Source organism: Carettochelys insculpta, chromosome 1 (assembly GCF_033958435.1).
Source record: "Carettochelys insculpta isolate YL-2023 chromosome 1, ASM3395843v1, whole genome shotgun sequence".
Classification (NCBI taxonomy): domain Eukaryota; kingdom Metazoa; phylum Chordata; order Testudines; family Carettochelyidae; genus Carettochelys; species Carettochelys insculpta.
Window position 1 is genome coordinate 246,374,150 of NC_134137.1, and position 27,880 is coordinate 246,402,029.

Sequence of the window (27,880 nt, forward strand, 5' to 3'; positions counted from 1 at the left end):
GTAACTGACTTTAGTCTGTCTATTTTTACTTATAACCACTTAAATCCTACTGTTTATGCTTAATAGAAACTCTTGTTTATGATCAAGCCCAGCATAAATAGTAATTATCTGGGGAGGGGAGGAAAGCCACGACTGTGCATCTCTCTTTCATTGATAAAGGGGGCTTACTCAACGAACCCTTGCATGAAAAGAGATGGATTGATATGGAGTTTTCATTACTTTTCGGGATTGGCTTCATGGGTGCCATGCCCCCAGACCTTCATCCTCCCAGTGCAGAAGTACAACAGTGTCTGAATGGCTCTGCTGGGGGGCAGTAACCCTAACTCTGTCCCTTGTCTGGGGGAGACCAGAGGATCTGACCCAGCAGGACACAATGGTGGCGAGCACCAAGGATCACAAAGGTGGGCGTCAGCTGCATGATCAGTACAACAGGGAAAAAGCCCAAGAAGGGCTCTGCTGTGTTTGCACCTTGTCACAGAGTGTTCAATACATATCAGTTTGTTCCCTTAGCCATTGTCCCTTAACCAGCCTGTTCACATTAACAGTTGGAATAACTTAAACCAATTTCTTCTTCTTCTCTCCCCCCCCGCCCCCCCCCAAAAAAATAGCCTCACTAGTCTTTAGGAAGATCTGAGCGCAATATTTTAAAGGCATTCTAATTCTTAAAGAAGCAGACATGCAAAAACTCATTCTGAAGCTGAAAAGCTCCCTGAGCTTGGTTAGCTGAGCTGTTCAGCACAGAAAGTTATGCTGTTTAACTCAATATTTGCATAGCAGTTAACTTTTAACTAAAATAGACAGAAAGGTTAACAGAATATTCTGACCACCGGTAAACCCAATGACCTACGCAGTTATGCTGTCTAGCTCTCATTTTCTCTTCACTGCATGTCCCCAAGCAAATACCAGTAATACTTTAAGCCACTCACTTTTCAGTGCCTCACCTGTGAAAAGGCTAGATTATGACATGAAGCCAATATTTTAAGAAAATCTCTATTTGTGAAGCATTTTCAGAGGTACTGGTAAAACTGCTCATATTAGAGCAAGGCATAATTATTCAGGACAGCAAGCTCTTAATTTGAAGGATGTGATAAAGTTCCTCTGAAGTCAGATTAAAGGTTGGTATGTGCTTAAATATTTTCCTGAATCTGAGACTCAACAAAGCGTTATTCAGCTTGATTAATGAGGGGCCAGTTCTGCCAGTTTACATATAATCCAAGGTGAATCAAATTCTGTCACTAACCCCTGCTGAGTGATAGCAGACTTCATAAGTACTTGTATTGATTTTAATGGAACTACTGTAGAATTGTATATTATTCAACATGGGTAAGGATGGTAGGATCTAGGTCTGGCAAAACCAGAACCTTACTCCTTGTGAAGCATTTCTGGGCAGATTGTGATTTATACAGTAAATCAGGATCTTAATTCTTGAGTATTCCTAGTCAAACTAATAGGTCTACAGGCAATAAAACTTCACATAGGAGGTGCTCTTAACTTTACAGAAGCATTAGAATAATATATTGTTTGCTTACAAATTGTAGACCAGTATGTTTGCTTTTTTCAATAAGGATTTTATGTGTAATTGTATCCTGCACCTAATTAGGTGACTTTATAGTGGTATTCATCAGTGCTGGGGAATTGGAAATATAGTAAAATAATATCTGGCCAATTATATAACAAGCTAGTAATGATGAAGCACTTACAGTGGAAATTAGGTGGGAGGCAGGTGTACAAAAACTCTCTGATCAGTAAAGTACCCAAAATTAAACCTTTTCATTTATTTATGTGTATCATGGTAGTGTCTACAATACGCTAGGCATTGTCCATATACATAGGAAGAGGAACACCACCTCTATAGTGTTGGGTTTGCTGTTTGGAACAATCAAAATGCCCATAGCTGAATCGTAACGTATTATATCCCTGAAGCTCTGCAATAAGTCAGGATATGTCATCATCATCAGTGCTTATGCACCCATGCTGGCATCGTGCACTGAAGACAAGGACCGCTTTTATTATAATCTTCAGTAAGTTATCAACTCCTTTCCAACTGGCACACAACTGCACTTCCTTCAGTGCAGGACTTGGACATGACCATCCGTCCTGGCCCATCTGCCTCAGTTATCACAGTATTGGGAAAATGAACGAAAATGGTCACAGGCTTCTCGAATTCAGCTCTCAGAATCAGTTCTGCATTGTTAATACCTTCTTTAACTTGAAAGTGTCACAAGGTTTCATGGCAACACTCCAGACCCAGTTACTGGCATCAATTTGACCTTGTACTGGTATGCAGGAAACCATCTCAATGCTGTCAAAATTACATGCACGTATCACAATGCAGATTGTGACACTGATCACTCCTTGTTCATCAGCAGAGTGAAAATTGTCGCAGAGAAACTCTATATGACAAAGGAATGCAATAAGCCAAAATCAATACCCTCAATAACAGACATGCGTTGAAATGTTCTGTCTTCGCGGATGTTCTCAGTCACAAAATGGAACAAAAACCTGACCAACAAACCGTCGATGAACATGGTCCATGCTGAGAGATACAATATACAAATGTGCCAAATCTGCCTTGGGAATATGTAAATTCTCTAATAAAGGCTAGATCGATGAAAATGCTGACGTTCTTAGGCCTCTTCTTAAAGAAAAACACAAGATATCTGACTAACAAAGAACCCATCTCAGAGCACAAGAAATCAACTTCGACATGCAAGATCTGTTCTTCAGAGAGAATCTAGGCAGTGTGCGAACAAGTACTCGGACCAAACATTACCAAAGTCGCTCCAATGAAGCCTCATTTAAATTGACCAGTGAGTGCAGACAAAAAGCTGCAGATGTCCAGATGGTTGGAACACTGCTCAAATCTTTATTCCCATGAGCGTACAATACACCTGAACTTGACAAACTTCTCCTAACTCTTTCAGAAATGTCTCAGCTAGATGCACAGCCTGTGGAGGAGGAACTGTCTCAAGCTCTTGATGACCTCTCCAATGGAAAAGCACCAGGAAACAACCGAATTCCAGCTGAAGTCCTGAAGGCAAACAAGGCTGTGCTCTTTCCCTTCCTCTATGATTTACTCCTAAAAAGTTGGAGAGCAGGAGATGTCCCACATGACGTGAAGGATGCAATCATAATTCTCTATAAAAACAAAGGTAATGAGGATGACTGCAACAACTACAGAAGCATCTCATTACTGAGCATCACAAGCAAAGCATTTCCACGCGTCACTCAAACACCTGCGAAAACTCACAGATTGTGTTTCTAGATAGACTCAACGCGGGTTCAGGGATGGCAGGTCAACAATGGACATGATTTTCTCACTTTGATAACTACAGGAAAAATGCAGTGAACAAGGAAAGCTGTTATTCATAGCATTTGTGGACTTAAACATGTTTGACACAGTTAGTAGATCAGGACTATACAGAGTATTAACCAAGACTGGCTGCCCACTGACCCCACTCAAGATCATAACATCCTTTCACAAAAACATGAAAGCAACAGTGCAATATGATGGATCTACATTGGAACCGTTTGCAATGAGCAGTGGAGTCAAACAAGGGTGTGTTCTTGCCTCTACCGTCTTCGGAACATTCTTCTCAGTTCTACTAAATTGTGCATTTGAAAAATCACGCAATGTTTTTCTCCACACAAAATTAGATGGCTCTCTCTACAACCTGGCAAGACTCAAGGCCAAAACTAAGGTCAAGAAAGTCCTCATTGGGGAACGCCTCTTCACAGACAATGCAGCTCTCATTGCTCATAATGAAGACACACTACAGTTACTGATGGATTCTCTATCCAGAGCCTGCAAGTTGTTTTCTCTTGACAAAAGCATGAAGAAAATTGTGGTATTCACTCAAGGTATTCCTCAGCGACCCAATGTCATTCTGGATAACAGCCCATTAGATGTGGTTCAACAGTTCTGTTACCTTGGATCTACTGTCCCCACAAACCTAACCATAGACAAAAGTACTGAACATCAGAATTGGGAAGGCAGCTACTATTTTTGGCAGACTTACAAAACAATCATGGAAAAATCCTAAGCTGAAAGCAGAAACAAAGATACTAATCTACCAGGCGTCTGCATTGGAGTATCCTGCTACGTCATTTTGAGGCATGGACCGCCTAGTCAAACCAGGAGAAAAAACTGAATGGCTTCCATCTTTGCTGCCTCCACAGAATTACGAAAATCAACTGGGAAGATAAAGTCCTGTCAAGACCTGGCATTCCCAGCCTCATAGTGATCCTCAACAGCAGAAGACTACGATGGCTTGGTCATGTGAGAAGAATGGGTGATGAATGTCTTCCCAAAGAAATCCTTTTCGGCGAATTGCCATGTGGGTTGAGAACAAGAGGAAGACCAAAGCTAAGATGCAAGGATACATGCAAACACACCATGAAAAAGTACAACATCGATCCAAAATCCTGGGAATCTACATCATCAGCTTGAAATACCTGGCAACGATTGCTACAATAGGGCACACCATCCTTCGATATTATATGTGCAAGCCATGCAAAAGAACTTTGTCTTAAAAGGAAAAACTCTCAGACTCAAGAATTCAGAAACAGACTGACATGCTGTTGTTGCAATCAACTGTGCAAATCCACTGCTGGTTGGATAAGCCGTGAGAGAAGCTGAAGACTCAAACAATGCCTATAGATCCTCACCACTGCTGCTAACCACTGTCTCTCGAGACGAAAGGGGTCATATATACAAAGAGTGATCAGAGTGGTTCTTGGTGAGCCTTATTTGAAAAGCTGAATGCACAAGACACATATTATTGCTTTTCTACCTCTTCTTTGATCTAGGATTTCTAAGTATGTTTGATTTTTCAAAAAGAAATTTAGACCAGCTTGTGTAGGTGCTCAAGCTTTTCAAACATTATTGTAGTCTCTTCTCTTCATCTGATTTTAAAATCTTCAGAAGAAAAGTGTTTCAAGTAGCTCATCTCAATGGCCGATAAAGATCATATGGTTCTAGAACAGCAATAGGCAACCAAAAATAGAGAGTGGGCTGCATGAGTGTCCCCGCCTTCACATCAGTGGGCTGCAGTGTCCCAGAGTCTACTCAGGCTCCACCTGAGGCCTCATAGACCCGTTGTCACCTCCCACATAGTCATTTACAAGCTAATTTTTTAATTAGCATGCAGTAAATATAAATGAGCTGGTTCTAAAACAGTGGTGGGCAACATGTAACCTGCAGATCTCATGTATGTCCCTCTCACCACTGGGGCACCAGGGCCCTGCACTTCCTGCTCTTCTCTCATCACTTTCGGAGCACCATAAATGTGTTGATTTGTGCTTCATCCCCACTCCTCCCGCTCCTTCCCAGAGATGGAACACCAGCAATCAGCTGTTCAAGCTTCAGAGGAAGGGGGTGGGGCAGGGATGGCGTGAGAATCAGTGGATTCACACACACCTAAAGTCATGGGAAGAAGGGAGGGGAAGGGAGGATTAGGTATGATGGGGCTCCAGCAGGTGAGACCCCAATGGGCTACAATGCAACCCTCAAGTTACCCACCACTGCTCTAGAACCACCTCATTTCTATTTCCTGCGTGTTGATTTGCAAAAACAAAAACACCCTATAGGTAACTATTTGGAATGTTTTAAGCACTGGAAGTTATTTCCTCTTAAAAGAGCCATGTATAGTAATTTAACATTTTTTACTTTTGAGACTGGAAGTATAAATTATTGTGCTTTTATCAGGGACCCATTCCTGGATCCTGCACATGGTGGGGAAATGGGAACCAGGCTGCCCCATGGTTCCCAGCTTCCCACCACCCTGGAAGCCAGGAACCAGGTGGCAACCTGGTTCCCATCTCCCCTACACTTCCACAAAAATGTGAGTTACGTGGGGGGTTGCACGAATGCAACCCCCCATGTAACTTGAGGGTTTAACTGTAGTATCTAAAGTATTTTTTCCATCCCATAGTACATTTTAAAGCTGCGATTCCCAACCTTTTCACTACTGCAGACCCCAATAACCTTCCCCACCCTCAAACCATTCTATTTTCTCCCCCCGCTCCCCCGAACCCCACTGCAATACCCCCAGGGATCGCAGGTTGGAAACCACTGTTGTAAAGGGTTTAAGGCAAGACCTTGGCAAGTGTCTTTTCATGAATGGCCATTCCCACTTTCCTCCTGACCACTTTGTCCCATCAATAAGGCTATGTCTACACAGAAGTGTTATATGAGAATTAAGCTATTCCAGAAGATCTCTTCTGGAATAGCTCATTTTGGAATAGCACGTCTACACACAAAAACAGCATCTAGATTCAGTCCGGCTGACATCAGCATGGTGCAAGTGAGGGTTCATGAAATTGCAAATAGCCGCTTACTTGCATATTTGCCAAACAAACAAACAAAACAAGCAAGCAATGTAGATGCAGCTCTGCCAACAAAACCCCTCTTTTCCCAGCCCCTTATCCTTGACCAAAAATCAGAGATAAGGGTCTGGCTATAGAGAGGGTTTTTTGTTTTTTTTTTTAAAGCAGAACCACATCTATACTGCTTGTTTTCTGCCACAAATATGCAAACGAGCAGTATTTGCAATTTCGTGAGCCCTCATTTGCATCATACTGCCAACAGCCAGACTGAATCTAGATGCAGCCAAAATACATATAGAAATAGTGCTCAGCTAATCCGAAAGCCTCCACGCTGATTGTGCAGCAGGGCATCCTAGGTGGGGCTAGAGGCCCCCCTATTTCCTGTGGCCATTTGTACATTACCGTTCCCTTTCACGAGGGGCATGTAAATTACGGACGTTCAAAAATGCAAATGAGGTGTTTGAATATTCATATGAGCACCACATTTCCATAATAGCGGTCACCTAGCCCATCAAAAGTGCTGATTTCAAACTAAAAATAGCTGGGTAGCCAAGGTCACTTCAAAAGGATACCCCAGTTTCAAAAGCACCCTTATTCCCAATTTCTGGGGGGAAACAAGAGTGCTTTCAAAAAAATCAGGGCACCCTTTTGAAGGGACCCAAGCTACACAGCTATTTTTAGTTCAAAATCAGCGCCTTCGATGGGTAGGGTGGCAGTCGTCATGCAAATGAAGCACTGATATTCATATCAGTGCCTCATTTGCATTTTCAAATGGCTGCATTCAAATGCCCCTTCCAAAAGAGATGGGTAGCATAGCCCCAGCCTGTCTTTACAGCCCCTCTTCTGAAATACCTGTATTGGAACAGGCGCTGTTCCTCGCAGAATGAGTACACAGAATTCAAAATAAGCCATCTTCTATTTCAAATTTATTTCAATAGCAGTTTTGCTGTGTAGGTGTTCACAAAATTATTTTGGAATAGAGGCCATTATTCCAAAATAACTTTGTTCTTGCATTTTTGGGTGTGTCTACACAGCAAACATGGATAGTGCAAGGGTAATTTATTCAAGGTTTAATGTGAGGCACATTGTCTTCCTAGCTGAAGACACTCTTGTACATCCCAGGGGAAATCCTCACTCCATTGAAGTCATGACAAGTTTTGCCATTATCTTCACTAGCTTCAGAATTCAAACTTCTGACTATTTCTTCTTCCTTCCCCCCACCCCAGTTGGAGGTGGCAGGGCAAAAGGCAATTCAAAGCAGGCTAATGAGGTGCTAATGTGCTTATTCAGCGTCTCATTAGCATAATGGCAGCTGCACAAATTTCAAAGTGCAGATTGACAGCGTAGATGGGGGCAGCTTCGAAATAAGTGCCGTACTTTCACACTCCCTTCCTCCCATAAAACTAGATGGGAGTAAGGGAATGTCGAAGTGGGGCACTTATTTCGAAGCTGCTCCCCCCTGCACTGTCAATCTGCAATTTGAAACTCACGTGGCTGCCATTATGCTAATGAGGTACTGAATGTGCATGTTAGCGCCTCATTAGCCTGCTTCAGATTGCCTCATTACCATGCCACCTCCATCAGGAGTTGGCATGTGTAGAAGCAGACTCACTGGCTACGTTCACACTAGCCAAAAACTTCAAAATGGCCATACAAATGGCCATTTTGAAGTTTACTAATGAAGTGCTGAAATACATATTCAGCGCCTCATTAGCATGCGGGCGGCCACAGCACTTCGAAATTGACGCGGCTCATCCAGACGGGGCTCCTTTTTGAAAGGACCCCATCTACTTCGAAGTCCTCTTATTCCTATGAGCAGATGGGAATAAGGGGACTTTGAAGTAGCCAGGGTCCTTTCGAAAAGGAGCTCCGTCTGGACAAGCTACATCAATTTCGAAGTGCCGCAGCCACCCGCATGCTAATGAGGCGCTGAATATGTATTTCAGCACTTCATTAGTAAACTTCAAAATGGCCATTTGCATGGCCGTTTCGAAGTTTTTGGCTAGTGTAGACACGGCCACTATGTATAACCACAAGCTGGTGAGATTTTGAGTAATTCTTTGATGAAGGCTTTGCTGAAAGCAAATTTTCTGTGTAGTATGCCAAATCTTGGAGTTTTATCCTAAGCCTCAGCCTTCTAGCAGGTTCTTCCATCACCTAAGAACTGCTTCCAAAAAAAAAAAAAAAAAAAAAAAAAACCACAAACACACCATCAGAAAATTCTGATTGTGCACGGGCATTTGCAACTTTGCCATTTAATAGAACAGAACATAAATCAAATAAACCACAAAGACAGCTCATGAAAGTTACTTGTCTCATTGTTTTTCTCCATTTATAAAAGGATATGTTATTTTTTCTCTTTCAAAAATGTTAGGGTTTGTCTCAAACAACAGAGAAAAGTCCAAGTAGTAAAGCAAAGGGACAGGAATGGGAAAGGACCTGCAGAGAACTATAAGCAGATCTGCACCCTCACCAGAAAAGTCAATGGCTCTTTACAAATGAAAAGCAAAACAAGAATGTAATCATCTTTCATATTCCAAGAATCTTTTCTGAAATGTCTCTCATGACTGGAACACAAGCTACCATTCAGTATTTCAAGGCATATTTCCAAACACAAAGGAAAACACAAGTTTCCAAATAGGAATTCCACCTAAGAGAAAGCCCAAAGTCTCTAGAGAATTTTATCCTGTTTGAAATTCAATAACATACATAGAAAGTATTAGCTACAGTCCTTGATAAGAATACAGACTTAAAGACAAAAAAAAAAAAAAATATATAGCCCAAATATATTAACAGTTAAAAAAAAAAATCAGGTTAACATGAGGACAAAGAAATCTGAGAAAGAGCCTATGAGACAAACGTTTCTGAAAAGCAAAAAAGGTATATTGTTGTGGATTTACCTTATTATAGTCTGTGCTAGGTGCACCATCTATTATTTTGATCCCCTTGACACCTCCCATAGTAAGACCCTGTTTTCATTTTGCCAGACTTTAAAGGGTTGAGCGGGAATTTTCTTTGCTGGCTAAGACATTGCACACCCATATTTTTTATGGAAATAAGTTTTTGAATATGCCTGACACAAATATGCTTTAAGCAAAATGTGGCATGTAGCCTGTCTGGTGATCCTATAATTCACTGTGTGTTCACAGTCTCTTTGTGTGTATGTATCATTCTTATATTTAATTTAGAAACATGAAGTATAAACCTTTTACATACCTAGATGTACTAATGAAGGCCATTAGCAGTATTCAAGGAACATAATGGCCCAGTGCTCATGACAATCTTGTTTTTCCTGTAAACCTAGACTATGATTGCTCCTGCTAAGACAAGTGGTTAGAACACGTGATACTGGAACCCATTTTGGAGGCAGTACTTTTCCATGGGGATGAGAAAGAGTTGAAGCTGAATACAAAGGATTCCTGCTTTGGGCAACACCTATTTATAGGCAAGGAACTTTGACAGCTTGGCAGGCCAGATACCAAGACACCCCTGGCTTACCACTGAGATATATCCTGGACACAGCTAAGATCGAACAATGGGAAGGACCAAGCCTAAGCTAGGAGGCTGCTTAGCTTGTGAGAAAAGATCATTTAAAACTACTGCTAGGGTAAGAAATTGCACTTAACAAGCTTTAGAGTATTAACACTAACTGGTATGTTTTGCTTTATTTAGCTTAGTAGCTTACTTTGATCAGTCTGTTACCACTTGCAACCACTTAAATCCTACTTTTTCATATTTAATAAAATCCCTCTGTTTATTATTAAACCCAGTGTAAATAATTGTTATTGGGTGACGGAGGGCGTCTCCCTCTTTCATTGGTAAAGCAGCGGGAAAAAAAAAAAACCTTATGAGCTTGCTCTGTGTAAGATTTTTATATGCAGGGTAAGGTGGATTTATGTGGGATTCTGGTCCCATTGGGGCTGTGCACCTGGGTGCGGCATCAAGTCCCTGAGACTGACCTCTCCTGGAGCTGAACTGCTTTCAGTGTCTGTGTTGCTCTGATGTGGACTGTGACCCCAGTTCTGTCCTTTTGCTGGGAGAGACCAGAGGTTCTGGACGAGCAGGACAGGTTGGTGCAGAACCCCAGAGTCAGACAGGATCATCATCTCACAGAGCCTGCCTATCGGGTGACAGTGTCAAGGGGATCTCTGTGACTCAACCCACCACACTGGGTGGCCTCAGATTGAATTATTTGGAAAGTTTCAGCGAAAATAGTTTGACCATTTCTGAGAACTAGTCTAGGGAAACGTGTGCCTTCTCCATGTTCAAAAATTCTGCAGAACTTTAATTTGAAAAGTTGGAATGCCCCATGTTTTGAAACAGAGAATTGTAATTTGGCAGGGGTAGTCTTTGTAGCAGATGTGCCTCCTATTATCCCCTTGAAATATGCCCAAAATTATTCAAGTTATAAACCCTTTAAAAAAAATGCAGATTATATTCTCTTAGGACTTGCAAGAATTTTAATTCCCCGATCATGCTGGCCCCAGGCTAGAGGCTAATCGGGACCTTCCCTGCCATTCAGCTCTCAGCAGCTATTAATTGTGTCATTTCGTGGACGATGTCGACACTACACAGCTTTTAGTGACAAGACTGCTTCGACACAGCCTTGTTGCTAAAACTCAGCACATGTAAATGCTGTCTGTCAGCACTTTGGCTGACAAAAATACTTCTAGCTCCCACGAGCAGCTTTTGCTTTGTTGGTAGGAGAGCACTTCTGCCAACAAAGTGGCATTTACACTTGCACTTGCTGTGTCCTGCTATTAGCACAGGAATAAGAGTGGCCTTACCATGACTTCTTTACAATAACCTTGCAACTCCCTCACAGCCTTCTTTTCGGTTATGATCGCCTACAGTTATAATATCACGAAAGTTCAGATGTAACTATCTGAAATAATAAAAATTTCCTCTTTGTAAAAATCCTATTACTGTGAAATTGACCAAAACGGACCATTATTTTGGTAGGGTACTAGTTATGAGACAGCAATTATATTTACATTCATCTTCAAAAACGTGATATTTTAATAATTTATTTTTGCCTGGGTCAGAGAGAATTAATAATAGTACAAAGAAGCTGTTATTTAGCGTTAACAGTAATACCACCAATCTCTTGCCTCACAAAAAATGAATTGAAAGCTTTTGCACTGTTTGTTTTTGTTAAAGGACCCAATTGAGCTTTATTAGTTTTGAAGTTGGCAGGCTTGATTAGTGGCTATATAGAATTGTGTGTCTTATGCTAAAATTAAGTATTTGTTGGTAATTCCTTTATAACCACTCCTTGCTCTGAAGTCCAGAGATGTTACTGTTTTCAAATGAAACTTTTAACAAAAGCTTGCCTAGATTGTTGTATTATTTATTTTTCACAAAAAATTGTGCCTTTCTTCAAAACACATTTCTAGAGGCCCACAGAGCTGCAGACATCCATGGCTCATTTTTGTGGATATGGGTGAGGATATGGACACAACTGTTGTATCTGTGCAGGGCTCTAAACATTTTTTAAGTAGACAAAAACGTTATCAGGATTTTTCACTTAATTAAAAACCATGAATATTTACTGTAAATTCCTGCACCTCACCTGGAGATGAGAAAATCCCCCTGAGATCCAGAGAGGCAGGGCAGCGAGGCCAAATATTTAATTCCCAATGAGATAGTGGACCCGAGCCAATCTTCTACAGAGTAAAATAATGAGCGCTAAGAAATATGTCACCCTAGCCCCACGTAATCAGCTGCTACAGTTACAAACTGTGCATTAAGCTTTTTGCATATGGATGCAAACCCAGTGAGTAACTCTATGGTTGCAAACTCACTTGAAAGTCTCAAGGCTCGTCTATACTAAATGGAAGATCGATGCAGTCAGGTTCGATCTTCTAGAGTTCAGTTTTGTCGGTCTGCTGATTTTGCCACATCTTCAGTCTCTCTGGGGTCAGCAGTTGACCAATGTACTCCATGCTATGTGGAGTAAGGGAGGTTGATGTGAGAGTATAAGGGGTAGGTCTTCACTCGGGATATCTTGTTTCGCTTCCAGATTGTCTAAATGTTACATCACTTTGTTTGAAATTATTTAAGACCATTATTTTAAATGACAGCCTTAAGAGAAAAAGTTTTAAAAGTTCCAGAAACATCCCCGATGTTCTTAAGTTTACTAAACCTTACTTTTACCTACTTTAACTTTGGGGCTAAAATTGTGCATTCCGTTAAGCAACTTACTCTACATCACATAGCAAGGCACTGGTGAAACTGAAGATAAATTCCAACATTCCTAATGCTCCACGTTGTCCAATATGCTTCCTGTTCACCACATGTGGCACACAGGGCAGCACAACGTGGCAAAATACCACTCAGCAGCTCAGTAGAGCCACACGTGTGGCGTCCCTCTGCATGTGTGGCATCCCTCTGCCCGCTCCACATACATGCACCTCCACAAGCATGTGGCAGCAGCAGAAGAGGCAGGCCCTGTACCCCTTCCCCAGTGCAGCTCCCGAGGCTTTGGCACCGTACCCCAAAACACTGCCCCAGCATGGCTCCTTCACGGCTGCGTGGCTCCAGCAGCGGCTCCAGTAAGCCTGGCTGGGGGGGTGGAGCATGGTGCCTTGGGGGGCGGGGGCGCTGTATGTGGCAATTGGTGGACTTTCTTTTGGACACTACTGCTTTATCTAGTAAGCTGCAGTGTTCACTCATTATTTGAGGTGGGCTGTCCAGAGATAGAGAGAAGACAGGGCCTATCTCTGGCTGTAAAAGACTTCAATCTACATATCTACCAGCCAAGCACTTTTGAACAACGTTAAATTTGTAGGTTATACACACTATCACACACAAGAAGTTATATTAATGTTATGGCTGCAAAGTCAGGATGTACTAGAATTAAGTTTCCTTCTGCAACCATACTTTAACCCACTCTCATATAGGCACTGAACATGCACACTATGGTTAAGGCTAAGTTTTTGTCACAGATATTTTTAGTAAATGCTAGGGACAGATTGTGGGCAAAAAACAAAAACTCACGGAAGCCCCTGATCTGTCCCTTTCATTGAGTTACCTCTGACAAAATCGGAAAGCAGTTTCAGCACCCACTGCTGCTGGAGCTCCCAAGTCCCACACCGCAATGGTCAATGGGAGCTATGGAGGGTCCACCAGCCGCCCACTGCAAGTGGGCACCTGTGGGGCACCTCCACTCGCACAGGGGCTGGGAGCTGGGAAGGAGGAAGGGGAGTGGCTGGCTGAGAGAGCTAGCCCAAAGGCAGAAAATGTCAGAGGCTAGTGGAAGTGCCAGATTGTGTGACATAATCATAGCTTTAATTATGATACCTGTTATTACATAATGACATTTTCTGCTCTGAATTTTTAACAGGAATCCTGCCTGGGAAGAGGCATGTTGAGATATTAGCAAGCGATCAACTCTTTTACTGAATTTGAGCATGTTTTATATGCAATGTCACATATAAAGAAAAACAGTTGAAAAATTAAAACTCAGAAATGTTAATACAATATATCTAAAAACAGAGGAAAGTTTTATAAAGCAACGGGGTGGCATTTGAGTGCTGGTATAATGAAATTCATAAAGATGAGTGTCCCCAAATACTGAACTATTACCTCTGCTTCACAGCAAACACTTCTGTTAAGTAGCTCCTATTTTCTACTCCCTTGTTTGTTAAAGAAACCTAAGGCACTGAACCTGCAATATTAGTTATCTGGCAGATTGCTGAACTGTGACATGGCTGCTCACCCCCTTGTTCTCAGCAGCAGAGCAAGCACTTTAACTACAGCTCAACTTTTATGATTTCTTTACATTAACTACACATCACAGAAAATAATAAAAAACCTAACAGTAGCTATTTTATAAACAATCATTTGAGTATATACAGGAGTGCCCAGGATTCAAGAGGAAACATTAAAACAAGTATTTGCTGTAGGACATTATTCAACTATACTTGACCTAAGATATGCATCATTATTCTTTTTTAAACCAAGTACTTTATCTTTACTTCCCATCTTCCAAGGGAGACACCTTTGTTATGTAGTAACAGAGAGGGAGCCCTGCTAGTCTATACACTACCAAAACAAAAAGCAGTCAAGTAGCACTTTAAAGACTAGCAAAATAGTTTATTAGGTGAGCTTTGTTAGACAGCTTTGTTATAGTGTCTGATAACAAGCATGCCTAGTGGGAACGGTCTGTTTGTTTGGCTGCCCAGGAGGTTTAACTTCCAGCAGAACCAGGCTTAGGAAAACTCGAGTTACAAAAGGTATCAGTCAGCCACAAGCGTCACGTGCAGAGCTGGAAGTACAGGTAGCAGGAGGAGAGCTTTTACGAAAGCAATCACAGGCCAGAGCCCCATGAAACCCCAACTACTCCAAATGTTGGTGCCGCAGCAGTTTTCCTTCTACGGACTGAAACTGCAAAGTTGCGTGAAGTCGGGGGTTAGCTGCAAACCGCGGGAAGAACGACGCCGCCGCCGCCGCCGCCGCCGCGGTTTGCACAGGGCGCTGCCCGTTGGAGAGACCGGCACAAGCCTCCAGCCCCGGGGCAGGTCGGGCGGAGGCCCTGCTGCCCAGCCACGCCACCTGCGGCGGGAGCAGCCGGGGCTGGGGCCGCACATCCCCGTTTACCTGGACCACTGGGCTGTTCCGAGACACCTCTGAAAACTTCCTCCCGGGTTAGAGTGTCTTCGGCCGCCGGCCCGACCCCAGCCGGGAACAGCGACGCCTCCGCCCTGACCCCAGCGCAGCTGCGGCTCCCGGGAGCCAGCAGGCGCAGGGCGGGCGACGCACGCGCTGCTGGACGCCGCGAGCCCCGGGGAGGTGGGCTGGGTGCGGCCGGTGGGGAGGAGCGGCCCTTCCCTTATGGCCGGCGGGGGGAAGGGACAAAGCCAGCGCGAGCGCGGGGAGGTTTAGCCGGGAAACTCCCTGAGGGGCCTGCAAGCCTGGCGCCTACTCCCGCGCAGCCAGGGAGCGCGCAGGTGGGCTCCGGGCAGCAGCGCGGCGCCTACTCCCGCGCAGCCAGGGAGCGCGCAGGTGGGCTCCGGGCAGCAGCGCGGCGCCTCCCTGCGGCGGGAGGAAGGCGCAGGGCTGGAGGCTGCACCTGGCGGGGAGGAGGTGCCCGGCTACGTGCACGCGCGGCCCAGCCCCGGCGCTGCCACACCAGGCGGCCCAGGCAAGAGAGAACTGGAGGCAGAGGTCCGGCCCATCCCCCGCATGGCTCTGTCTTGCGCCGCACGTGGGGAGCGGCTGGGGCCCTGCAGGGACACACTTATCTCATAGAACTGGAAGGGACCTTGAGAGGTCAGCGAGTCCAGCCCCGTGCAGGGCAGCAGGACCTAGCACTCTCCCTGGCAGACTTTTGTTCTGTTTTTCTCCGCAGCCCATACTCGGGCAGGTGGAGCTGCTGCACCAGTTATCTGCCTGAAGCCTTCCAGCTTCTCCTTTTGCTTCCCTGTACGCAAGGTAGCTGGACATGTAACCGTTTACTTGGCTGGTACAGATGGCTTGTGGCATGTGTATTTCTCAGAGTAAAAGAGCAATGGAGATACTTTATGACTAAACTAAATCTCCCCTGAGACAAAGTGCTGTTATAGCTGTATGTTGTGTGTTACCTAATATTTGCAAGATTGGGTGTGGGGGGAGGAGGGATGTTCACATAGGGAATGAAAGAAGTAGTCAGATTGTTCAAACTTTGCAGATACTGTGATAGTAGATCAGCAGTCAGCAACCTTTGGGAGGCTGTGTGCTGAAATGTGACCTTTTGACCTCTATGTACAGTCCCAGTGCTGATGATGCTTTTTAAAGTCGGGAATAGTCCTACTTATAACATCTTCATTAATAAATAAATTGAGATGCAGAGCTTTGCCATTTAGGCAGCATTACCTGGTCTTTTGTTAATCCACAGGTGGCATGGCTTTGAGCAAGCTCCCAGCTGAATGATGGAGGAGGGGTGGGACTGAGGTCTCACTTCGCAGCCATGTCTACACTAGCCAAAAATGTCGAAATGGCCATGCAAGTGGCCATTTCGAAGTTTACTAATGAAGCGCTGAAATACATATTCAGCGTCTCATTAGCATGCGGGTGGCCGCAGCACTTTGAAATTGATGCAGCTCGTCCAGACGGGGCTCCTTTTCAAAAAGACCCCGGCTACTTCGAAGTACCCTTATTCCTATCTGCTCACAGCCCCAGGGGTAGGGGTATCTGCTCATAGGAATAAGGGGACTTCGAAGTAGCCGGGGTCCTTTCAAAAAGGAGCCTCTTCTGGACGAGCCGCACGGCGGCGAGCCACGTCAATTTTGAAGTGCCGCAGCTGCCCGCATGCTAATGAGGCGTTGAATGTGTATTTCAGCGCTTCAAAAGTAAACTTCGAAATGGCCATTTGCATGGCCATTTCAAAGTTTTTGGCTAGTGTAGACGTAGCCCCTGTGCTAATGAAAATAAGCTCGTGTACCACTCTTGGCACCTGAGCTAGGGGTTGCTGAGCACTGTACTACAAGACAGGGTACAAGGTGCTGGCTGCTCCGTGCTGCATTAGAAACTGAGTGTGTGTAGTCATGGCAGTTCTCTTTGCCCAGTGGAATTAAGTGGAAGGATTGCTGCTGCAAGGAATGCTGGCACTTTGAGTGAAGGCAGGAGGTTGCTGAGTTATGGCTTTAGCCCTGGGAAGAAGCAATTATCCATGCAGTATAGTGTAGTGATATTAAAAAGTAACTGATTAACCTGTAAACCTCATCCTAAATGGAAGCTTACCATTTATGGTTAACTGGCCATAGTAGTCCTGTCTGTAGTGGCCCCCGGGGGCGGGGGGAGGGAGAAGCTGTAGTGATCATGCAGATCTATCATTCTGGAGGATACCAAAGAAGCAGAAGGAAACAATTGCTCTGGACAGCATGTTTGTCTGCTTTTGCAGGCTGCCTACCCTGTTCATAGAAATAGTTTCTCAGAGCTCATTGCAGTGGCATAGGAAGGTGTACTGGGGTGGGAGAAACAAGGCAAAGATCAAGCACTATTTGTTTGAAAGTTTCAGCAAAATTGTGCTAGGAGACACAAAGACATCCAACCCAAACCAAAGAAGCTTCTAAAATGGGAAGCATTGTGTTTTCTATCTGGTTCTGAAAGTCTGACCAAGCCAAGCTCCCTGAGCCAGCCTCATGCTTCGTCTACCTCTTTTATTATCTAAATACAAAAGGCAATTAAATTGTTTTTTATCTTGGACTGGAAAACCAAAATATGTTTCTTTGTTTTTTTCACTAGAATACCTGCATCAAGTGTCTTTTACTCTGCTATTTCTACAATATTATGTATTCTTAATGCCTCAGTCCTTGGATTGCTTCCAAGCATTTTTTATGAATTGAATATGATTGCTCAAATACTGGTTTGCATGTATTTTTTTCTATTTTGAATGCACTGAGTTATATTTGTATTGTTGTTTTTATATTTGTTTTACTGTCTGTAAAATTTACTCATTTAAAGCCTTAAAGGCTTTTTCTAAAATATCTGTTTGGAAATGGGCTTTTTTAGTTGCTTCTAGTTTTCCTTTTGTTGAATATTACCTTGTACTCTTAAAATAAAGTAAGACTAAGGTGAGATTAAAAATTTTAATGTGGGCCAACGTCTATTGGTGAGAAAGAGAGATTTCAAATGAGACAGAGCTCTTCCTCATATCTGGGAAAGGTTCAAACAAATGATTTCATTTAGTTAAAATATACTGATTATTTTTAAACAGACATTTTTGTTCTTGTCCATTTGCAGGTCCCCACCATTTTGAGAGGGAGACGAGAAAGGGGTGAAGTTTGGGGGCTGTATAAAACCAAAAAAATGTGTTCATTAATGAGGGGGATAAATTACCTGAATCCCTGTCCCCTTCTTCAGTGAATGCCCTCTGCATTCAGCTGCATTTTGAAGAGCTCTTTCCGACCTAATGGGCCCTTCATCCTCAGGTACCCCTTAATGATCTCATCATTGCTGTGCAGCTCTGGAGACCTTTCCTCCTCATGTTTTCCTCTGGATGTCAGGTGGTGTCCACTATCACTAGTGGGGTTCCCATTCAGTATGGTGTTTAGCTATGCACACTAGTGGCAGGTCTGGAAGGCAGCACCACATTTTTTGTTGTTGTTGTTGTTCGCCTTTTGTGTAGTCCTGCCATCATTCCCACTTCCTTCCCCTTTGCCTCGCATTGGAACTCTTCTTTGGCACGCCCCGCTTCTACATCTCCTCTGCAGCATCCCAACAAGCATCTTTGTTCCTGCAGGAATTCTGCAGCTGCTCTTGCATGCCTCCATTCCCCCTCCCTGCACAGACCAAGGAAATACAGAGCTTAAGTTCTTGGACCAGGACGCAGCATGAAGTTTACCAGTAGCTTTCTCTGGAGACACACCTGTATGCTCATGAAGGTGGGCTAGTAGAGAGAGAGAGACTTTTCCAAAAGGCCCTGGAGATTTTTAAAACGGAGTGCAGGTTTGCTGTCATGGTAGTACTGGGACAAAAAGTTCAGGAATTAATTTATAGTCATCCGCGCTGTGGGAAAAGCTGCATTGTAGGAGTGTTTCTGAATCATAGAATGCTAGGACTGGAAGGGACCTTGACAGGTCATTGAGTCCAGCCCCCTGCCCTCGTGGCAGGACCAAGTACTGTCTAGACCATTCCTGACAGACACTTATCTAACCTGTTCTTAAATATCTCCAGAGATGGAGATTCCACAACCTCCCTAGGCAATTTATTCCAGTGTTTGACCACCCTGACAGTTAGGAACTTTTTCCTAATGTCCAACCTAAACCTCCCTTGCTGCAGTTGAAGCACATGGTTTCTTGTTCCCCAGAGGCAAAAAGAACAAGTTTTCTCCCTCCCGCTTATGACACCATTTTAGATACCTGAAAACCACTATCATGTCCCCTCTTAATCTTCTTTTTTCCAAACTAAACAAGCCCAGTTCTTTCAGCCTTTCTTCACATGTCATGTTCTCTAGACCTTTGATCATTCTTGTTGCTCTTTTCTGAACCCTTTCCAATTTCTACACATCTTTCCTGAAATGCAGCACCCAGAACAGGACACAATACTCCAACTGAGGCCTAACCAGCGCAGAGTAGAGTGGAAGAATGACTTCTCCTGTCTTGCTCACAACACACCTGTTTCTACATCTGAGAATCATGTTTGCTTTTTTTTGCAACAGCATCACACTGTTGACTCATATTTAACTTGTGGTCCACTATAACCCCTAGGTCCCTTTCAACCTTACTCCTTCCGAGACAGTCAGTTTCCATTCTGTATGTCTGTTTCTACAGAGGCCAGTTCCTGTGGAAGTGGCATGCTAATACACGGAGCGAAAGATGCTAATGAGGCATGGATGCAAATTCCCTGTGCCTCTTCAGCATAATGTCATGAGATTTGGAGATTTCGGGAAGAAGGGGACTCCGGAAGAAGAACTTCCTTCCGGAAGCCCTCCCGTGGCCGTGCTTCTACACGGTGTTTTGGAGTCTGGAAGAAAGGTCTTCCAGACTCCAAATCACATGACGTTATGCTAATGAGGCACAGAGAATTTGCATCTGCACTTCATTAGCATCTTTCACTCCGTATATTAGCATGCCACTTCCAAAGGAAGTGGCCTGTGTAGAACCGGCCTATGTGTGAAACTGATTGTTCCTTCCTAAGTGGAGCACTTTGCATTTGTCTTTATTAAACTTCATCCTGTTTACTTCAGACTGTTTCTCCAATTTGTCCAGATTATTTTGAATTTTGACCCTACCCTCCAAAGCAGTTGTAACCCTTCCTAGCTTGGTATAATCTGCAAACTTAATAAGCGTACTTTCTTTGCCAATATCTAAATTGTTGATGAAGATATTGAACAGAACTGATCCCAATACAGACCCCTGCGGAACCCAACTTGTTATACCTTTCCAGCAGGATTGAGAACCATTAGTAACTACTCTCTGAGTAGGGTTATCCAGCCAGTTTTGCACCCACCTTATAGTAGCCCCATCTAAGTTGTATTTGCCTAGTTTATTGATAAGAATATCATGCTAGACTGTATCAAATGTCTTACTAAAATCTAGGTACACCACATCCACAGCTTCTCCCTTATCCACAAGGCTCGTTGTCCTATCAAAGAAAGCTATCAGATTGGTTTGACATGATTTGTTCTTTGCAATTCCATGATGGCTGTTCCCTATCAGATTACCACCTTCCAAGTGTTTGCCCATGATTGCCTTAACTACTTGTTCCATTATCTTTCTTGCCACAGAGGTTAAACTGACTGGTCTGTAGTTTCCTGTGTTGTTCTTACTCCCCTTTTTATAGGTGGGCACTATATTTGCCTTTTTCCAGTCTTCTGGAATCTCTCCTGTCTCCCATGATTTTCCAAAGATGATAGCTAATGTCTCAGATACCTCCTCCATCAGCTCCTTGAGTATTCTAGGATGCATTTCATCAGGCCCTGGTGACTTGCAGACATCTAACTTTCCTAAGTGACTTTTAACTTTTTTTTTTTAAACAACCATTTGTACCTGGGTTGGTAATTTAGTCCCCCCAGAAAACATGAGGGGGTTGCAAATAGTAAATTTAAAAAAAAAAAAAAAAGGGGGGGGGGAGGAGGCAGCAAATTTGCAATTTTGATTTTTTCCAGGGTTTTTCCCCTAGAAATAGTGAAACATTTCATCTTCAGCATTGTCAAAATTTTGTAAAACAGGTCAACGTTTCGTATAGATAGTATTGACTCAAGCCAGCCTAATGAAATTTCAGTTTTTCCTTTTGTCAAGAAAAACAAACAGTAACACCCCATGCAAACCTCATTTGCTTTGAAAGAAGCCACTGAACAGAAAAATAAACAGAAATAAAAGCTAGTGCTCTATCCACATAGGCTGTGGCCACACTAGCCCCTGCTTTCAGAAGGGCTATGGGAAGGTAGCACTTTGGAATATGCAAATGAGGTGCTACCATGAATATGCAGTGCCTCATTAGCATAATGGCATCCACACACACTTTGAAACTGCCGGTTTCTAAACACACACAGCCTATGTAGCCAGGGGCCTTTCAAAATGACCCCCCTGGTTTCAAAAGCCCCTTGTTCCCATCTGGTTTTGGGAAGAAGCTTTCAAAATCGGGGGGGATCATTTCAAAAAGCCCCCGCCCCCCCAGCTACACGCGTGGGGTGTATTTCGAAACTGGCAGTTTTGAAGCATGCACAGCAGCCATGATGCTAATTAGGTGCTGCATATTCACAGTAGCTTCTGATTAGCATATTCTGAAGTGCCACATTACCATAGCCCTTCCGAAAGGGGGGACTAGTTTGGCCATGATCAAAAAGTGCTGGTTGAAATCTCTTGCTTCAAAAATTCAGGATTTTTTTTGTTGGGACCCAAAGTTGCCTGTAGATCTATGAAAGGCTGTGCTGAAAGAAAACCACTTATTCCATTGACAATTTGTACTGTGCCCCACCTTTCAGACTAGTGCTGGATAGACAATTGCCTCACATCACTCCCCTTCACAGCACCCTTCCATGCTGCGTGTTTGAAACAAGCTTCAGTTTTGTGGCCTGTTACACTCGTACTGTGTAATTTATTATAATGGGAAGGTAAATAGAGCTGATATGGTGTCTACCTATAGAAATATATATGCTGGGCTGTGTCTGCACTAGCCCCAAACTTCGAAATTGCCATGCAAATGGCCATTTCGAAGTTTACTAATGAAGCTCTAAAATACATATTCAGCGCTTCATTAGCATGCGGGCGGCTGCAGCACTTCGAAATTGACACGCCTCGCCCCAACAGGGCTCCTTTTCGAAAGGACCCCAGCTACTTCGAAGTCCCCTTATTCCTATGAGCAGATGGGAATAAGGGGACTTCGAAGTAAGCGGGGTCCTTTCGGAAAGGAGCCTCGTCGGGACGAGCCACGCGGTGGCGAGGCGCGTCAATTTCGAAGTGTCGCAGCTGCCCGCATGCTAATGAAACACTGAATATGTATTTCAGTGCTTCATTAGTAAACTTCGAAATGGCCATTTGCATGGCCATTTCAAAGTTTGGGGCTAGTGTAGACACGGCCCTGGAGATGGACTGAGACAGCAAATCAGTAAAGTTGTACTAACTAAGCTTTCATCAATTTTAAAACTTTTGCTTCTTCAGAAAGAGAAAAAGAGCCCATCATTTATGTTTGCATATATTTAAGTATATATATACACACACAATCTCTTATTCTGTATGTGTAATAATTCTATTTTTTTCCTGTCTACCAGAACAAAATTTATTTTTTATTAGCCATCTAGACAATGTCATTTTCCTCATTTCATTTAAGTGGCATCAGTCTGTTTTTAAACATTTGCTTCAGATAAAGACAAATATAAAAGTGTAAAGGCCTCATGTCTAAAGGAGATATCAAAATATTTACTGGCACTGTGACAATGTCAGATTCAATGATGATGTGACAGGTATCACAATGATGCCTACATCGGTCAGATAGGGGGACAAGTGTGTGTATTTGAATGTCTATGAAATTTCAAATTTTTAATCCATCTACTCTTATTGTATATGTGAATTAAGCAATAATTTTAAAAAGATAAAATCATGCTGTCATTTATAATAAAAAAAAGTCAGATAGGTCTGCTACAAAATTGGTTAATTTGGGATTTTATCTGTTTTCTTCTCCCTCAGGTATTTCTTCCCAGTAGTCACCTAACCCATGTTTCTCAACATTTTTTTAATGAAGTACCCCTTTTTTCAAAAAAAAAAAAAATAAGTACCCCCAGTATCTACAATTTTCAGACAATTCGTTCTATTATTGCAACACATTTGTTTAAATAACTTTATTATAACTGATTGGTTGGAAGAAATTATAGGTGGACAATAAACTTGCCATCACACTTATGATTGTGCAAAAAGGATACGTTAATTAGAATTAATGAACATAAAATAAATCCAGTTTTTTAATCCATAAAAAAGGTTGAGGAACACTGAGTTAATGTAGCCTCTAGAAGAGCTGTATGTACTCCAGGTTGAGAACCATTGATCTAGCCAGTCATACTATATTGCTACAAAAAACAGAGTATTTGAAATACAAAAGGTGTGTGATATAAAAATAGGCATGAAATAGCTCACTGATGAGCTGTCTGGTATGCAAATTTTTCTTACATGTTCTTTCACGAAAGTTTCTCAAGCCACAATTGTATATGTATTTCTACAACCTGGAAATTCCATCATGATGAGAAAATGCATGGTAGTTTAGTGAACCCTCACAGTCACCCGCCTTCTTAGTAAATAAACGTTAACATGGGACAGGTCTTCGGCTGGTATACAAGCTATTTCAGTGTACATCTGCTGGCGAACTCTCCTCAAGCATTCTAAGAGTTTTGGAGACATTATTACGACATATAGAAGAACTGTGCTAGAAAAATCGGGAAGTAATAGGATATGGGCAGTCAACCCACTATTACATTAGCACAGAAACGATGTCAGAGTGACTTGCAAAAGATATAAGTATGTAGGGCCTAGGTGAGTAATCATACCAGGCAGTTCTTACCAGCAGAAAGAAATAGGATTTGATAGGAAAAGGGTAAATTATACTAGTATAAATCTTTGTTGAGGGATATAATCTGCAATAAGAATATCAAAGTTGTTATTCAGGATTAAACTCATGGTTCATCTGCTCAAGGATTTGGATCCAACAGTGGCCAGCATGCTGTAAGTGATTCAGAAGGAGGAGTAGATGCCACAGTAAGAAGTTATGGGATAATCTGTCGCTCAATAAAATTTCATTTTACTTCTTATTAAATCTTGAGGCATGAGAATTTTCAGAGTTTGTTAAGATTAACTGTGGTTACTGAGAACAACAAGAAGTCTTGTGGCACCTTATAAACTAACAGATATTTTGGAGCATAAGCTTTGCCCACGAAAACATATGCTCCAAAATATCTGTTAGTCTATAAGGTGCCCCAAGACGACGACTTGTTCTCGAAGCTACAGACTAACACAGCTACCTCTCTGATATTGTTACTAAGTGGCAACCTTCAACCTGCTCTTCAACAGTGCTACAACATCCTTTGTTCACTCACCTGCCCCCCATCTTCCTTCTAAAATTCCTTTTTTCCTTCTGAAATTAAACATCCACAATTAACCATAAAAGGGTCAAAGAATGGCACCCCGAAGAACAGTGTGGTCACATGCTCTAGGCAGCTCATGAATTAGATAGGGAACAACCTATATTTTACTAGACAGATTTTCATATCAAACAGTTGGAAGCACAGTCCCATTGTCAATGGAGCACCACCATCATGATCAGAATTTCAAATAGAATCTTCCTCAAATCACCTGCCAGTTGCAATAAAGCATCTAGCTGTTGTGATGGCCACTTATGAAACTTAATGTTTTAGTGGTTTGGTTAACATCTCCAAGGATGAGGGTGTGCAGACATGAAGCAGAGCTAAAGCACGGTACTAGAGTAGCACTAAGAACATCAATGGTAAATAAGGGAACAGTTCTTATGCTTTATATGTCTGCCCAACTTTCTCCTTTACCTATTATACATAAGCAAACCTCAAAATATACTCCTACACCATTTTTTTAAAAAATTACTTCTTTATTTAGTGATCCAAGTGTACCCTAAAGGCTAAAAATGACATGATTGTTGCACCAAATTTCTTGATTGCTTAGGGACTGCCTCATGCTTTTGAATGCTCAGAGCTAATCACAGTGTAAATCTTACCACACTAGCACAGTGGTCCTTTCCAAAGCAAAGAAAGAGACCCTTCCGCAGCTCATTTATGACAACATATGCAGGAGAAATACAAAGAATGTTGAGGGATATAACTTTTTCAGGCAGCAAACAGGAACAGTTAAGTTGTCTGCTAGTAAATTTCTCTATTTTTAGCAGTCCATGTGAACACACACGCAGATCATTTTGTTGCAGAATATTATCCAACCAGGCTAGAGGACACACATTCCCTTTCTATACAACAAGGGACTGAAAGACTGAGAATGTCTCATGTACGTCTACACATGCCCCAAACTTCGAAATGGCCACGCAAATGGCCATTTCGAAGTTTACTAATGAAGCGCTGAAATGCATATTCAGCGCTTCATTAGCATGCGGGCGGCAGTGGCGCTTCGAAATTGACGCTCCTTGCCACTGCGTGGCGCGTCCAGATGGGGCTCCTTTTCGAAAGGACCCCGCCTACTTCGAAGTCCCCTTATTCCCATGAGCTGATGGGAATAAGGGGACTTCGAAGTAGGCGAGGTCCTTTCGAAAAGGAGCCCAGTCTGGACGCGCCGCGTGGTGGCAAGGAGCGTCAATTTCGAAGCGCCGCTGCTGCCCGCATGCTAATGAAGTGCTGAATATGCATTTCAGCGCTTCATTAGTAAACTTTGAAATGGCCATTTGCGTGGCCATTTTGAAGTTTGGGGCACGTGTAGACATGGCCATGGTGTTATTCTTGGAGGACAAAGACTCTGAAAAGCCCCAGTCCTTTCATGCTAGTGGGGCAGCTGTGCACTCAGCCTCAGCACACACACTTCTTGGACTTAGGAATTTATAGCTAATGCATCTGAATTTCAAAGTTGATGTGTGCATGGGACACCTTTGAAAATACGCACAGGCGGGCAGCTCATCTGTACCACATTGTGTGACTACAAATCAACATGCTCATATAGGCAACTTTGAAAATTCCAGCCTTAGGAGTCAATTTCATTCCTTCTATAACCAAAAGACTTATTTAAGCAATTTTCTAAGTTTATAATTTTGAAGAGAAAGCATGTTGTTATGTTTGGGGACAGGTGATTTGAAAAGCAAGAAGTGTTGCACTATTCTTCAAGCAATCAAGAAAGGTCTTGGGGGTTGCCTTTCATGTTACCTTGTTTCTCCTTATTGCTGGGAGCAAGCCTTGTGGTTGGCGTGAGTGATCACTTCAGCACAAACTACAGCTAGTTTCTACTTCACATGATGTTACTGTGTTAATCAGATCATGAGCAAGAGGGAAGGCTAGCTAGCATTTGAGATCCACTGACTACAATGAAAAAGGATTTGTTTCATGCCCAATAATGAGAAAATGAAGTGAGGCAATGCACCACTTGTGGGAGGGAGGGAGGGAAGGGATAAAGAGTGACGCATAAGGAAGAAAGAAGTCTGTGGTACTTCTACATCTACTTCTGTTTCTCTAGGGACCAAATAGTTCAGGATCTGTTCACAGCACTTAATTTTGGCTTAGATCCAGGGCTTTACCTACCATCACATCACAAAGAAGGCAGCCTGCTCCCCTCCTCAGTTTTCCTGTAAATCTTAAGCATATTTGCATGAAGGAGGGCTGGATCAGCTCCAACTGGCAATGAATATGTCAAGGATCTAAAAGGGCTTGTGATAAAGAAAACAAATCCCAATCATGAAATATGTGTCATTGGCTTTCTTCCTCCTTCTCCCCCCACTCCCTTTTTTTGTTTGTTTGTTTTGTTTTGTTTTGTTTTTGGTCTTGTCCCATGCAATAATAGCCTTCTGAACAAAGATAACGTGGGAGATACATTTTTTCATTTCCTTCAACAGACTTATAATCCTCCACTGTCCACCATGTGCTGATATTTGAAGACTCCAACTTGCTTTTTTAATTTATTCCCCCTCTACTCCCCCCTGCTCAACAAGCAGCTGGTGCACTGTAGAGGAAATGGAAACTTTTCAAAGAAAGGGCTTAATCCACCATCTGAAATTCAAAAAAAGCATTAAGTTATTATTCAAATGAAGATCTGCTTTTGCCCATTAATAAATTTTCATCAACAAAAAGCAAGATGCTGATATGCGACAAGATCTTTGCATTCTTGTTTATATGATAATTGAATGGTCAGGCAGTTTGCCTGTTATTTTCCTAGGGCATAGTTTTAATTGACACATACTATGTTTCAGCTACTGCTCTAATTGAACCTGGCATCATTAAGAAATCATTTATTCTGTGTAAGCTCTTACGGGGTTGGGAGCAGCCTCTAAAGTCAACCAATTTATGCAACCTACATTAGTACATGGTTGTTAGCTTTTGCCTTTTTACAGACAAAGCAAAATTAATAATTCTTATCAGTAAAAAGTGACAAGAATTGTTTCTGTCTATCACAAGCATTGTAAATAGGAATAAGAACATTGCTTCCCCTCAGGTGCATCTACACTTGCATTCGTCTTTTGAAAGAGGCATGCAAATGAGGGCAATCAAAGATGCAAATAAGGTGCAGAGTAACATATCTGGCATCTCATTTGCATATTATTTCAAAAGAGAATCTTTTGAAAGAAGAAAAGCAGTGTAGATGTGGCTGTTTTGAAAGTAAACCCCATCTTCGAAAGAACCCTTCTTCTCTTTTCTAATGGGAAGTAGGGTTCTTTCGAAGATGGGGTTTACTTTTGAAAGAGCCATGTCTACACTGCTTTTCTTTTTTCGAAAGAAGCTCTTTTGAAGTAATATGCAAATGAGGTGTCAGATATGTAAATCTGCACCTCATCTGCATTTTTTATTTCCTTCATTTGCATGCCTCTTTTGAAAGAGGCATGCAAGTGTAGACACAGCCCTCCTGTATATTTGCATAGTTTGAGTGTTCTTTGTAAAATCTGGGATGTTCTAATTCAATGGCTCATA

General features: G+C 42.6%; 1 protein-coding gene across 3 annotated transcripts in view; it reads right to left on the reverse strand.

Annotated features, from left to right (window-relative positions):
• The window catches only part of ARHGAP8 (Rho GTPase activating protein 8), a 218,876-nt gene extending 203,581 nt beyond the window's left edge, over positions 1 to 15,295 (reverse strand). For 2 of the 3 annotated variants that reach the window (XM_075003579.1, XM_075003559.1), the window contains exon 1: positions 14,929 to 15,295. The gene's annotated coding sequence lies outside the window, so the exon portion shown is untranslated. The remainder of the gene's footprint in view (positions 1 to 14,928) is intronic. The other variant, XM_075003569.1, reaches the window with a different exon arrangement.
• Between the last annotated feature and the right edge of the window lie 12,585 nt (positions 15,296 to 27,880).